Here is a 10,881-nt window from a genome sequence, read left to right as displayed (position 1 = left end):
CTCGGGTGCCTCACTTTCAGATCTGGGAGCACCAGGCATTCCGTGATTGTATTAAGCACCGCGCTGCTGGGCCTGAAGCCTAGGATGGGTGTGGAGAGAAGGAAGGTGCCTCTGGTCAGATCCGAGTGCCCCAAAGATCACGACTGCTCCCCAGAGCCTGAGAAGAGCCGCGGGGCTTCCTTCACTCTGGCTGGAATCTTCCAAACCCGTGTCCCAGCTGCAGCCTTACCCACCTGGAAGCTTATCAGCAAAGCAAACACCTAGACTCCAGGGCGGAGGCGTGGGGTGGGAGAGAGTTAGCAGCCTCTCAGGGGGGCCGACGTGCTCTGAAGTGTCTCTTGGCTCGGGAATGACCCCGACTCACCCACCCCCTGAAAAGCACTGCCTGGCCCCCTGTCACCCCCTCCCCTCAGCGAGTCTCAAACTTTGAATCCACCTGTAGTTTGTTTGAAAATGCAGATTCCTGGGCCAGCTCCCCGAGACTCTGACGTAGGTCTGAGGGATGTTCCAGGTGATTGCACACGTGGGGTTCACGGGCCACCCCTGAGATGCGCTTCCTCTGCGCGAGTGTGTCTCTGCACGTCCCCCCGCTCTGCACCTGCAGGCTCAGCTCAGAACATCTCCCCCGGCAGTCCGCCGCCTCTTGTGCCCCCTCCCAGCCCGGGGGACGGTCCTGTGCATCCCTGACCCCCGGGGCCTGGCACTCAGCAAGAGATGGATGCTTGTTGGTAGGCTTTCAGTTGAATTTATTTCCATCCAATTCGATTCAGTGCAGTTCAACTCAATTCACGTCAGCATAAGAGCCTGTCGTGAGCCCAACACACAGACGCGGGCCTCCGCTTGGGGGAAGGGCCCCGTCACCTGGACGCGCACCCACACGAAGCATCACTCATCTCGGCACCAAGCCCTCCCTGCCCGGCTCGTCTCTGAACATCCCCTAAGTCGACACCGGCAGCCGCTAAGGTGTGTGTTCCAGCCACCACGTCACGGGCTGGCATCCTGCCCGGGTCACCGTCCGCGTGATGGGGAAGTGCAGGCCAGATGGAGGACCCGGAGGCGTGGGTCCCCGGGTTCACGCGTCCTCGCTGGTGGGGACGGTGGCCCATCCTCCCGCGGGCAGAGGACGACACCGCACAGCAGCTGCTCCGTGGAGGCCGCTGAGCCCCACCACGCAGCCAGCCCGGCGGTGGCTCCTCTGCAGATCCCGCCAAGGGTGCAGGAGGGAGGCCGGCGTCTTTCTGCAGCAAGCAGCCTCGGTGGCGGCGCCCTGCCCGCTTGGCGAGGGGTGGCAGCGCTGCGGGAGGGCCGGTGACATCAGTGCGCCTCCCCCCTCCTGCGTCTGAAACAACAAAGGGAGACGGTCAGCTCCTGGGCGGCCTCTGTGCGGGGTCGGGGGCGCGGGGAGGCCGGGGCGGAAGGACACTGCGTGCTGCTCTTTCGGGTCCAGATGCCTCTCAAGACAAAAGCCCCAGAGAATCCCCATCCTCCCTCCCCGCCCCCCATGAAGAAACAAATGGAAGAGTCTCGGATTGGGGTCCAGTTTCTAAAATTAGTCTATTCTGCGACTCCCAGAAGAAATCTTTATTGGGATTTAGTCAGACTTTCATGCTCTGAGTGAGAATCCGGCATGAAACGAAGCCCAAAGCGTAGCCATGCTCCAGGCGTAAAGCAGAAACGCACCCAGGCCCGTCCACAGAGATCTGGAGGCTCTGCTCTGTAGCTAGAGCGGCTCCCGGAGAGTCTCACTCACTCTTCCATTCACTCAGCGGACACTTGTGGAGCACCCGCTCTGTGCCAGGTCTGGACTGGGAGCCTCTGTGCCCGGGGTGTGATGGGCCAGGCCGCCGACCTAGCCCCGGTGCCGGGCGTGGGGAAGCTTCCCTTGAGGAGGAGGCGCCGGGAAGGTACGCAGGGCCCCACCTTTGCCCGCGGTCCGCACCCACGTCCCAGGGACAGACAGGAAGGGCCGGGCGCCCTGCCGCGTGGCTTCTGCCGAAAGGGCGCAACCTGAGCCCAGTCACGAGGATGCAGCACACAAGGCCCGGCCGGGGACACGCGGAGCTACCGGCCCGCACTCCCTCAAGGCGCCCGTGTCCCGAAAGGCAGAGGAATCGTCCAGACCCAAGGGGACCACGGACACGTGACAAGTGCACGGAACGTGTGAACCCGGACGGGTTCCCGAAGCAGGAGGAGGGGCCGGGGGCGGTGCTGGGCCAGGTGCTGAGCGCTGGCCGTGGCCTGTGGCTTGGCAGTCACTGCAACAGTGTGGCTCGTCCCCTGGTCAAGAGAGCGTGCCTGTTCCCGGGAGGGGTCAGGGACGGTGCGGGTCTCGTGCAGGTGTGTCTAGCGAAAGCCAGCAGTTGAGGATGTGGGTGAAGGCGGAGGGTGTGCGGAATTCCTTTGCAGTGTTTCGCAGCTTCTCTCCAAGTTCCAAACTGTATGAAAATTAAAGGCTGCTCCCAGACTCGGTGTGGACGGGCAGGTGAGGGCAGGGCACCGGCACCCCCGTGTAGGCAGAGGGCGGGCGTGCGAGGCTGGGGGCGGAGACGGACCGAGCAGCTCAGCGGGGGCGGTGCGGGCTTGGGTTCAGAGGTCGCACGGAGACGTGCAACAGAGGTTTCGGTCTGGCTCCTGCAGGCCTTGGGAGAGACCGGGCCATCGCCGAGGGTCCCGGTGGCGCCTCGTGGCCGGGGCTGCGGGGACTGGTCCAGCAGTGGCACTGCAGGCACGGCCACCACGTGGGCGCCACGTGTGTCCCCTGCTCACCGACCGCGGGGAGCCCACCCACTGGGGACCAGGGCCGGGGCAGGGCCGTGTCCCACCACCATTTTCAGTTGGCCTCAGGCATCCAACACGAGAGGAGACAACGGCGGGGGGCAGTGAAGCAGCCCCATTTCTGTACAAGGACGGGGGGCCACTCAGGTCCAGGCTGACACCACTGGCTGTGGCTTGTGTGCTGTCCTGCCACAAGCTAGTCCAGAGCTTCCCGAGGGCAAGCAGGGCAGGCTGGCTCACTGCTCTGCAGCCAGCAGGACCGTCAGGCGAGACCCAGACTCTCCTGGCGACTGTTTTGCAGTGCAGTTGTGGGAGCACCGATGGCAGGCATTAAAATGCAGATTCCTGGGCACCAGCCCGGAGTGGAAATCGGCAGCTCTGGCCACGGCGCCCTAAGCAAAACCTCCCCTCCTCCACCCCCAATCTTATGGGCAGCAAGGTTGATGAATGCCGCCTAAGAGCAAGAAATACTTGTTGAAGTGATTCGTTTGGAGGCAGAAGGAATGGCAATTATTTTCCTCCTTTATCTCAAGCAATCACTTTGGACCCTTTAATTTCCATTATTCAATAACATAGGTAAAGATTTAACTGGGCAGACAATTCCCATCATTTTAATAAAGGCACTGGTTCCTTAGGAAAAAATGAGGTTGAGGTAGTTACTATTACTTTTTACTTGAGCCTGGATAAAAGATTTTTGACAAAGGAAGGAGTGATAGAGGTTTACACACACACACACGCGCGCGCGCGCAACAGTTGTAAGGGAGAGAAAGCAGACTTCTTAAAGATGATCTGGAGAGCAGAACCAGCACACGGACCCCAGGGAAGCTGATCTGGGCCCCAGCAAGGACCGTCTACTGGCTGAGCTGTCCGGAGATGGGATAGGCCACCTGGCCAGATGGCCAGAAAGCTGGCCTAGATGACTCTGTGGATTCTTTCCAGCTCTAATATCATATGAGGCTCTATTAAGTACAGGAAAAATATCAGGACCACACCTTTTAAACAGAATTTCACAGTTCTGGGGAAAAAAAGTTGATAATGATGGTTTTCAGTTGGCTGACAAATGAACATTGTTTATGGAATGAGGAAAAAATACATTCCTAGTAGTGAAAATTAGGTTACTCTGGGCCAGGCCCTGGGACCAGCTTTCTTTTCACACGCAGTATCTTTAACAAATCCAACCAAACACTTGGCGTATAGTGAGGGCTTTACATTCATCAAACGTTAATAACTAATAATTTCAGTTACGATTATCCCCATTTTAGAGAAGAAGAAACAGGGGGGACCAATTAGGTGACTTGTGTAAGATTGCTAAGTGGATGAGCCTGGATTCAAACAAGGGCTGTTAACCATCATACTCATGTCCAATGAGAGAAAGAATTTCACGAGTGCATCCAAAGTAAACACGTGTGTGTGTGTGTGGACGCGATGCAGGCAGAGCAGACGGGCAGTGGCTTTGTCTGAGACCAAGTTGCTCTTGGGAGACAAGGCTCCAGAGAGCACGTGCTGTGTGTGTTTGGCCAGCTCTCCAGGTGATGTGATCACTCAGCTGAATCCAAGTCACTTCACTGATGTCTTAGCAAAAGCAGTTATTTTCACTTTAGTCCCACGTTTGGTTTGGGGCGGAGGTGGAGCACAGGATGCCCAGGCCGGTGGGTTACAGTGTCTGGAGTAGGTGGCTTGCTTTAGGGGAGGACGACTCCTAAGTCTTTCTGGCGATGCTTTGGGGCGGCCCTGGGAATGAACGGTCACGGCTGTACCACCCGTGAGCAGCAGAGGGCAGCAGAACACACCCGTGCAGACAGGCTTCAGGGGGCCTGGGAGTTAGGGTTCTGCTTTAAAATGTTTCCCTGTCGTTTGGAGGATTCTTGCAGAGGAGGAATACTACTGATTTAAGGTTATGATGCAAATAGTGAACTATTCCCTTATAAGAAAATCAGCAACTTTTTTTTTTTTTTTTTTTTTTTATTTATTTTTGGCTGTGTTGGGTCTTCGTTTCCGTGCGAGGGCTTTCTCTAGTTGTGGCAAGTGGGGGCCACTCTTCATCGCGGTGCGCGGGCCTCTCACTGTTGCGGCCCCTCTTGTTGCGGAGCACAGGCTCCGGACGCGCAGGCTCAGCAGTTGTGGCTCACGGGCCCAGTTGCTCCGCGGCATATGGGATCTTCCCAGACCAGGGCTCGAACCCGTGTCCCCTGCATCGGCAGGCAGATTCTCAACCACTGCACCACCAGGGAAGCCCAGCAACTTTTTTTAAGTCTCAGTGTCGCAGCTGGCCTCCTGACTTGCAGCTGTCCTTTCGGAGCAGTCACCTCTGATAGCTTATCTCATTGTCTCAACTTGATATCATCTGCCAAGCTTGGATTATACGTTTAACGAAAACTACTTAAGGTTACAGTTCGGTCACGATTCGGGAACCAACTTGATTGTGTGAAGCTCGGCTGTGACGCCCCTATTGTTTCACTTCCTTCTTCTGGAACTCACCCACGGGATTTCACTTGGGCCACCTTCCCGGCAGCTCCTGGGCACTCGCCTGCCAGTTTCCTTGGCTGTTTGGTAAATGCCTCCTGGTGGAGCTGCAGCTCCGGTCCCTCCCTAGAATCCTCACCGCGCACGTGAGGCCGGCAAGTGGACCTCGTTTCTCCAGGGTTTTCAGTGAATGGGGACCGGGCGGCCACCGGGAGAACCTCCGCATTACGAGGGAGGCAACAGGATTGTGTGAAGGCTCCGGACACAGACCAGCCTGCGTTCCAGCCTCAGCTTTGCCACTTCACAGTCAGCCGCGTCTCAGTACGTCATTGGACTCGTACATTCCGTTTCCTCCTCTGCAAGAGGGGCGTGTTACCTATTTCACTGCAGGGCTGTGAGGTTAACTCGTATCTATTACACACCTACCACATGCCAGGTACCATTCCAGTTACTTGGGGACCCGGTAACTGGAAATTCTTGCTGTCACGAAGCTTAAGCTTCGAAAAGGGGGTGACGGACGGGCAGCGGAAGGGCCAGGGAGCGGTGAGGGACGAGGCCGACACCCAGGGTGGTCGAGGCGTCAGGAGGCAGGCGCCGTTGACCAGGGAAGGCTGCGGGGGGTGCCGATGCAGGGGGGCGTCTGTGCAGAGGGAGTCACCGCCACGGCGGGGGGTGGGGCCGTGTGGGCACCAGGGCTGGGAGGGCCGGCAGTGCCGAGCACAGGCTGGCACAGGCCCAGATGGAGATGCAGGTGGTTTCTTAACGTGAAGGCGTAACAGATGAGGAGCAAGCCTGGGTGCCGTCCAAGGAAAAAGCTTTCGAGGCTTTTCTACCAATCTGTCTTGATTTTCTCTGAGTATGTAAAGCGACAGAAACATCTGAGTTTTCGAATGGGCTCACTTTCTTTCTGGGCTACAGCCAAGCTGCCCACAACCATCGCGATTATTATACTCATCGTAGGAGGCTCAAATAAATTTAACACTTATATTTATTTCTTCCATTCTAAACTATAAGTACATTACAAACACCTTGAAAAGGAAAAAGAAATCCACCACTCTGCCACAAAAACTGCTTTAGCATTTTGTGTATTTCTTTTCAGACTTTGGACTAATCTGGAATTTACTTAGTACTGAGCGTTTCAAGCATTGTAAAGAAGAAATTAAAATGCTGGTTCTCACTGCCCTAATATTTGATTCATTTCCTTTCAGCAGAGAAGGCTAAAAATATTACATAGTTACAAAGACTAAATCGCCAGAGTATGCACAGCTTCTAATCAAAAGTTACTTTTTCTATGAAGAATACATTAATTCAGCTCTACCACTTACAACAAAATCATGAAAAGAAGGAAATTTTCAGTACTGACTCAGTGATATACTGATGAAGTTAAACCAAAGAGGCATCTCTGCTTACCTAAAAACGTTTAAACCGTCAGAGTATGCAGTCTCTAATTACTGGGAACCAAAACTTAATATGCACACACGTGTGTGTGTATGTGTGTCAGGGGGAGGTGTCTTATGACCATCATTTGAAAAGTCAAAGAGCTCACAGCCAAACAGCACATGTAAAGCTCATCTTAAATCTTCTTCATTCTAGAACAAAACTTGTTACTTGAAATGTCTAAATTTTATATGTTGAAAATATGTAAAGCTTTTTACAAATTCCAGAGGGAAATTAAGATCAAGATCATAGCTTCCTCTCTTTGCTTAATATTTTAGATGCACTTTGTGCTTCTCAAAGATGAAGACCTAGCAGTAAAACGCCCTGGCACTTTACAAGTCATCTTGTATTGAACGCAAATCCTTTCAAGATCAGCTTTAATTAGGGATATGCAAATAAAGAGATGCGTTCAGGGGCTTCCCTGGTAGTGCAGTGGTTAGGAATCTGCCTGCCAATGCAGGGGACACGGGTTTGAGCCCTGGTTCAGGAAGATCCCACGTGCCGTGGAGCAGCTAAGCCCGTGCGCCCCAGCTACTGAGCTTGTGCTCTAGAGCCCGCGCACCTAGAGCCGGTGCTCCAAGACGAGAGAGGCCACCGCAGTGAGAGGCCCGCGCACGGCAATGAAGAGTAGCCCCCGCTCACCGCAACTAAAAAGAAAGCCCACGCACAGCAACGAAGACCCAATGCAGCCAAAAATAAATTAATTTTTAAAAAAAGAGAGATGCGTTTGAAGACGAGTTTAGGCAGTAGCTTGGACCAATGGAAATAACCAAGAAAAAAGGGCGTTCTTGGGTTTACCAAACTGGAAAAACTGTGATTTCCAGATACTCACTGAGCAGGAACTTTTCTCACATGTTTCATTAACTAGTCAGTCCTAAAGGTGGCCAGATAACTTTCTCACAGTTACCAGATAAAACCCACACTGCAGAAGAACGTTTTGTCATAAATAGCCTGATTAAAATACACTGCCCGCTAGAATTAAAATAGCAAACACACAAGACCTCTTGCAGTGCAGTAGGAAATGTAAAAAGAAGGAAGTATTTTGAACCAGAGGTATTTTTGCCTATACTGAATAGATTCGGATTTCTTTAAAGTTCTTAAGTTGTTAAGATTTTGAAATGGAGAGAACTGAAATCTAATTTAATTCATAGCAGAGGTAAATTAGTAAGAATGTATTAAATACTTAAGGGCAAATCACTGTACCTGGTGGGCCTCTGTAAGATTGAATGTTGGATAAACAGGAGTCATGTTACTGAAGAACAACAAGACAGGCCGAGAGGTTTATGGAGGGAAATAAACACGTGTGACCTGTTGGCTGGGGCTACAGTAAGACACTGAAGTGAACGTGAATCACAGGCGGTTAGAAGGGCAGGGGGAACCCAAGGGCCGCGTCCAGGGGCTAGACGCACAGGTCAAGGCCGGGGAGCGGACACGCACGGGCTGGCGAGGAGGGAGCGGAGATCCCAGGAGAGGCCTTTGGGGCAGAAGCTGGGTTGAAAAGCAGTTAGAAGACTGAAGGCCCATGAAGACGGGGAAGCCCGAAGCCCAGGAGGACCGGAACCGGAACAGCCAGAGAGAGGGTCAAGAGAACACGCCAGACTGTAGACGGGAAGGTTGCCGCCCAGGGGCACGGGAGGACGAGGGGACGGAGGCCAGGCCGGGAGAGAAGTCTCCCGAGGATCTGGAGACGGGACTTGGTGCCAGGAACGGAGGCGCCCCGGGCAGCGGGCGCGGGAAAGCCCTCGAGGCACAGACACGGCGGGGCGGCCATGGCCTCTCACCGCTGGTTCCTGAAAGGAGTCTTCAGGCGCCACCAGGTGTGCTGTCCGGGGGGAATGCGACGAAGGCAGGTCCCCCACTGGAGCCACCCTCGCGCCACCGTGCGCCCTGCAGCTTCGGGACAGCAGCCTCCGCTGCTCCAGGTCACGCTTCCGCTCTGTGGGGACACAGGCCAGCCCTCGCTGGGGCACATTTTAAAAACACGTAGCGGTGCTTTACCTGTGAGACGGCCACTCGGTCGTGAACAGGATGAGAAAGTCACGCCAAGACCGGAAAGTACTGCACCTCTGACACTCACGTGCCCGGCGCCGCGGGGGCCGCAGGCCTGCTGCCCGCTCTCCGGGGCGCCGAGGACCCCGCCCCGCGGGCGATGGCGGCGCGTCCTCGGGAGACCGGAGCCGGCGGCCGGGCGTTCCGGTACACTTGACAGGTACCCTGACTTCCACCGAAGGGGCCGACCTGAGAGAGAAACTACCAAGCAAATCCTACGTGGTGCGACCAGAACCCGGGAAGGTATCTTGCGCGTCCCCCGCGGCGCAGCCCACGTGCAGGATCCGGGCCGGAGCCGGCGGGCGGGGCGGATGACCGAGAAGGCGTGCGGAAGCGGAAGCGCGGCGACCTGGCGCCTCCGCTCCCCGAGCGCCGCTCCCTCTAACACGCTCTCACACTCCTTCCTAATGCGCTCTTAGGGCTTGAGCACCTATTGTGACAAATGTGACTCAGATGGACGATCGGACCAATGTGTTTCTGAAAAAACGTCAAGACCGATGCTCTTTGGGTGGCTCAGTCTGAGGCCGTAAGAAATTGGGAGGCGTTTCAGAAATGTTTTTTGAACGGCGGGCGATGGCATCCCTGCAACATGTGTGGCCTCCCCAAGTGTTCTGAGAGCTGCGTGTGCAGAGGCTCTAACGCCCCGGGCAGCCCCGTAACGCTGTTCATTAGTAGACCCATCATTAGAGCTGGCCCCCTTACGTGTCCATCTTAAGGCGTTTACTCTTTCATTAAAAACCAATACTGTTTCACGTTTCTATTCAGTAGAGTTTAACCATCACTCCACAACGAAGCCCAGAAAGCACTACCCGCAACTGCCCTGCGCGCGCTTCACAGGCTGTTCCTGCAGCACGGCGTTTGTGGCAGCTCTCACCCACGTGCCAGGCCGTGCCCTCGGCACCTTGTAACCCCGGGGGTCAGGCACCCCAGGCTGAAGCCCAGTGCCTCCAATGCAGAAGAGGGAGCTGGGATTTGAACCCAAGCAGACCAACACGAGTCCATTCTACACCTCAGTCCTATTTCTTTTTGCACCTCGTAACCCCGGGGGTCAGGCACCCCAGGCTGAAGCCCAGTGCCTCCAATGCAGAAGAGGGAGCTGGGATTTGAACCCAAGCAGACCAACACGAGTCCATTCTACACCTCAGTCCTATTTCTTTTTGCTAAGTAAAGTAGATTTAAGGAGAAAAATCACTTAACGTTGTATTAGGCAAAGGTACGAATCAAACTGGGACTTCCAGGTATTTCTCAATGTAAAAAACACACCGAGACACCAGAGATGAGCTGCCTTCTCACTGTCACCACTGGTTCCTGGCCAGGGCCGACTCCGTCCTAATCCCCAGGCCGGCACACCACACACGACCCCAGCTCTCTGTTCAACCTCACAGAACTGCCAACAGTCGATACTGGGTTATCAGCAGGGCTCCTTCTGCGCCGTCCTCTGGAAGGCGGCCAGTAAACGCTGGCCCACATTTTCTTCTTCAAACCCTTGTGTTAGGTTTGCACGTGAGGGCTGTGAACTAGAAGCCGGGGACAAAAGGCCAGCAAGACACAAAGATCACAGCCCAGCAGACAGGCCAATGAGACAGGAGGAGGTGATCAGTCGTTCACAGGTACCGTAACAGAAACCTACGTGAGGGACAGCAGGGGATCCAGAAGGGCCTGGCCGAATCATCTCTGGCTGTGATTTCTGAACCTTAAATAAGGGCTGTCCTTCCTGTGTTCTCCAGGTGATGCTAGGTTTCCTTTTTAATGCTCCACTGTGCCCTACTGAGGGAAACCGCTGTCTGAACAGGAAGACATGACAGATGCCTAACCCGCTTCCCAGCTCCATCCCTCCGTGTGTGTGTAGCCCAAGAACAGGGAGATCATCACTCTCACCTCTAACACGAAGGTGAGTCTTTCAGTCCCTGAAAATTCAATCAAACTAGAAAAGCCACCTTGAAGAAAATGCTTTTAACCATGATTTTGAAATAACCATGAGGTTATTTGAACTTGCTAGCTGCTGGATTCTAGAAAACCAAGTGTTTGTTTAAGCTGCCCGAATGCCTGGTTTCATAGTCTCCATCTTAAGCCTGGTGCAGGGAGGAGAATGTGTAAGATCCAGTGTAAGACGGGTCTGAATCCAACCAGCACGAAACCTCGCACAAGCTTCTTAAA

Source organism: Mesoplodon bidens, assembly GCF_964165515.1.
Source record: "Mesoplodon bidens genome assembly, chromosome: 10".
In the NCBI taxonomy this organism is placed as follows: Eukaryota; Metazoa; Chordata; class Mammalia; order Artiodactyla; family Ziphiidae; genus Mesoplodon; species Mesoplodon bidens.
Note: the sequence above shows the minus strand (reverse complement) of the source record.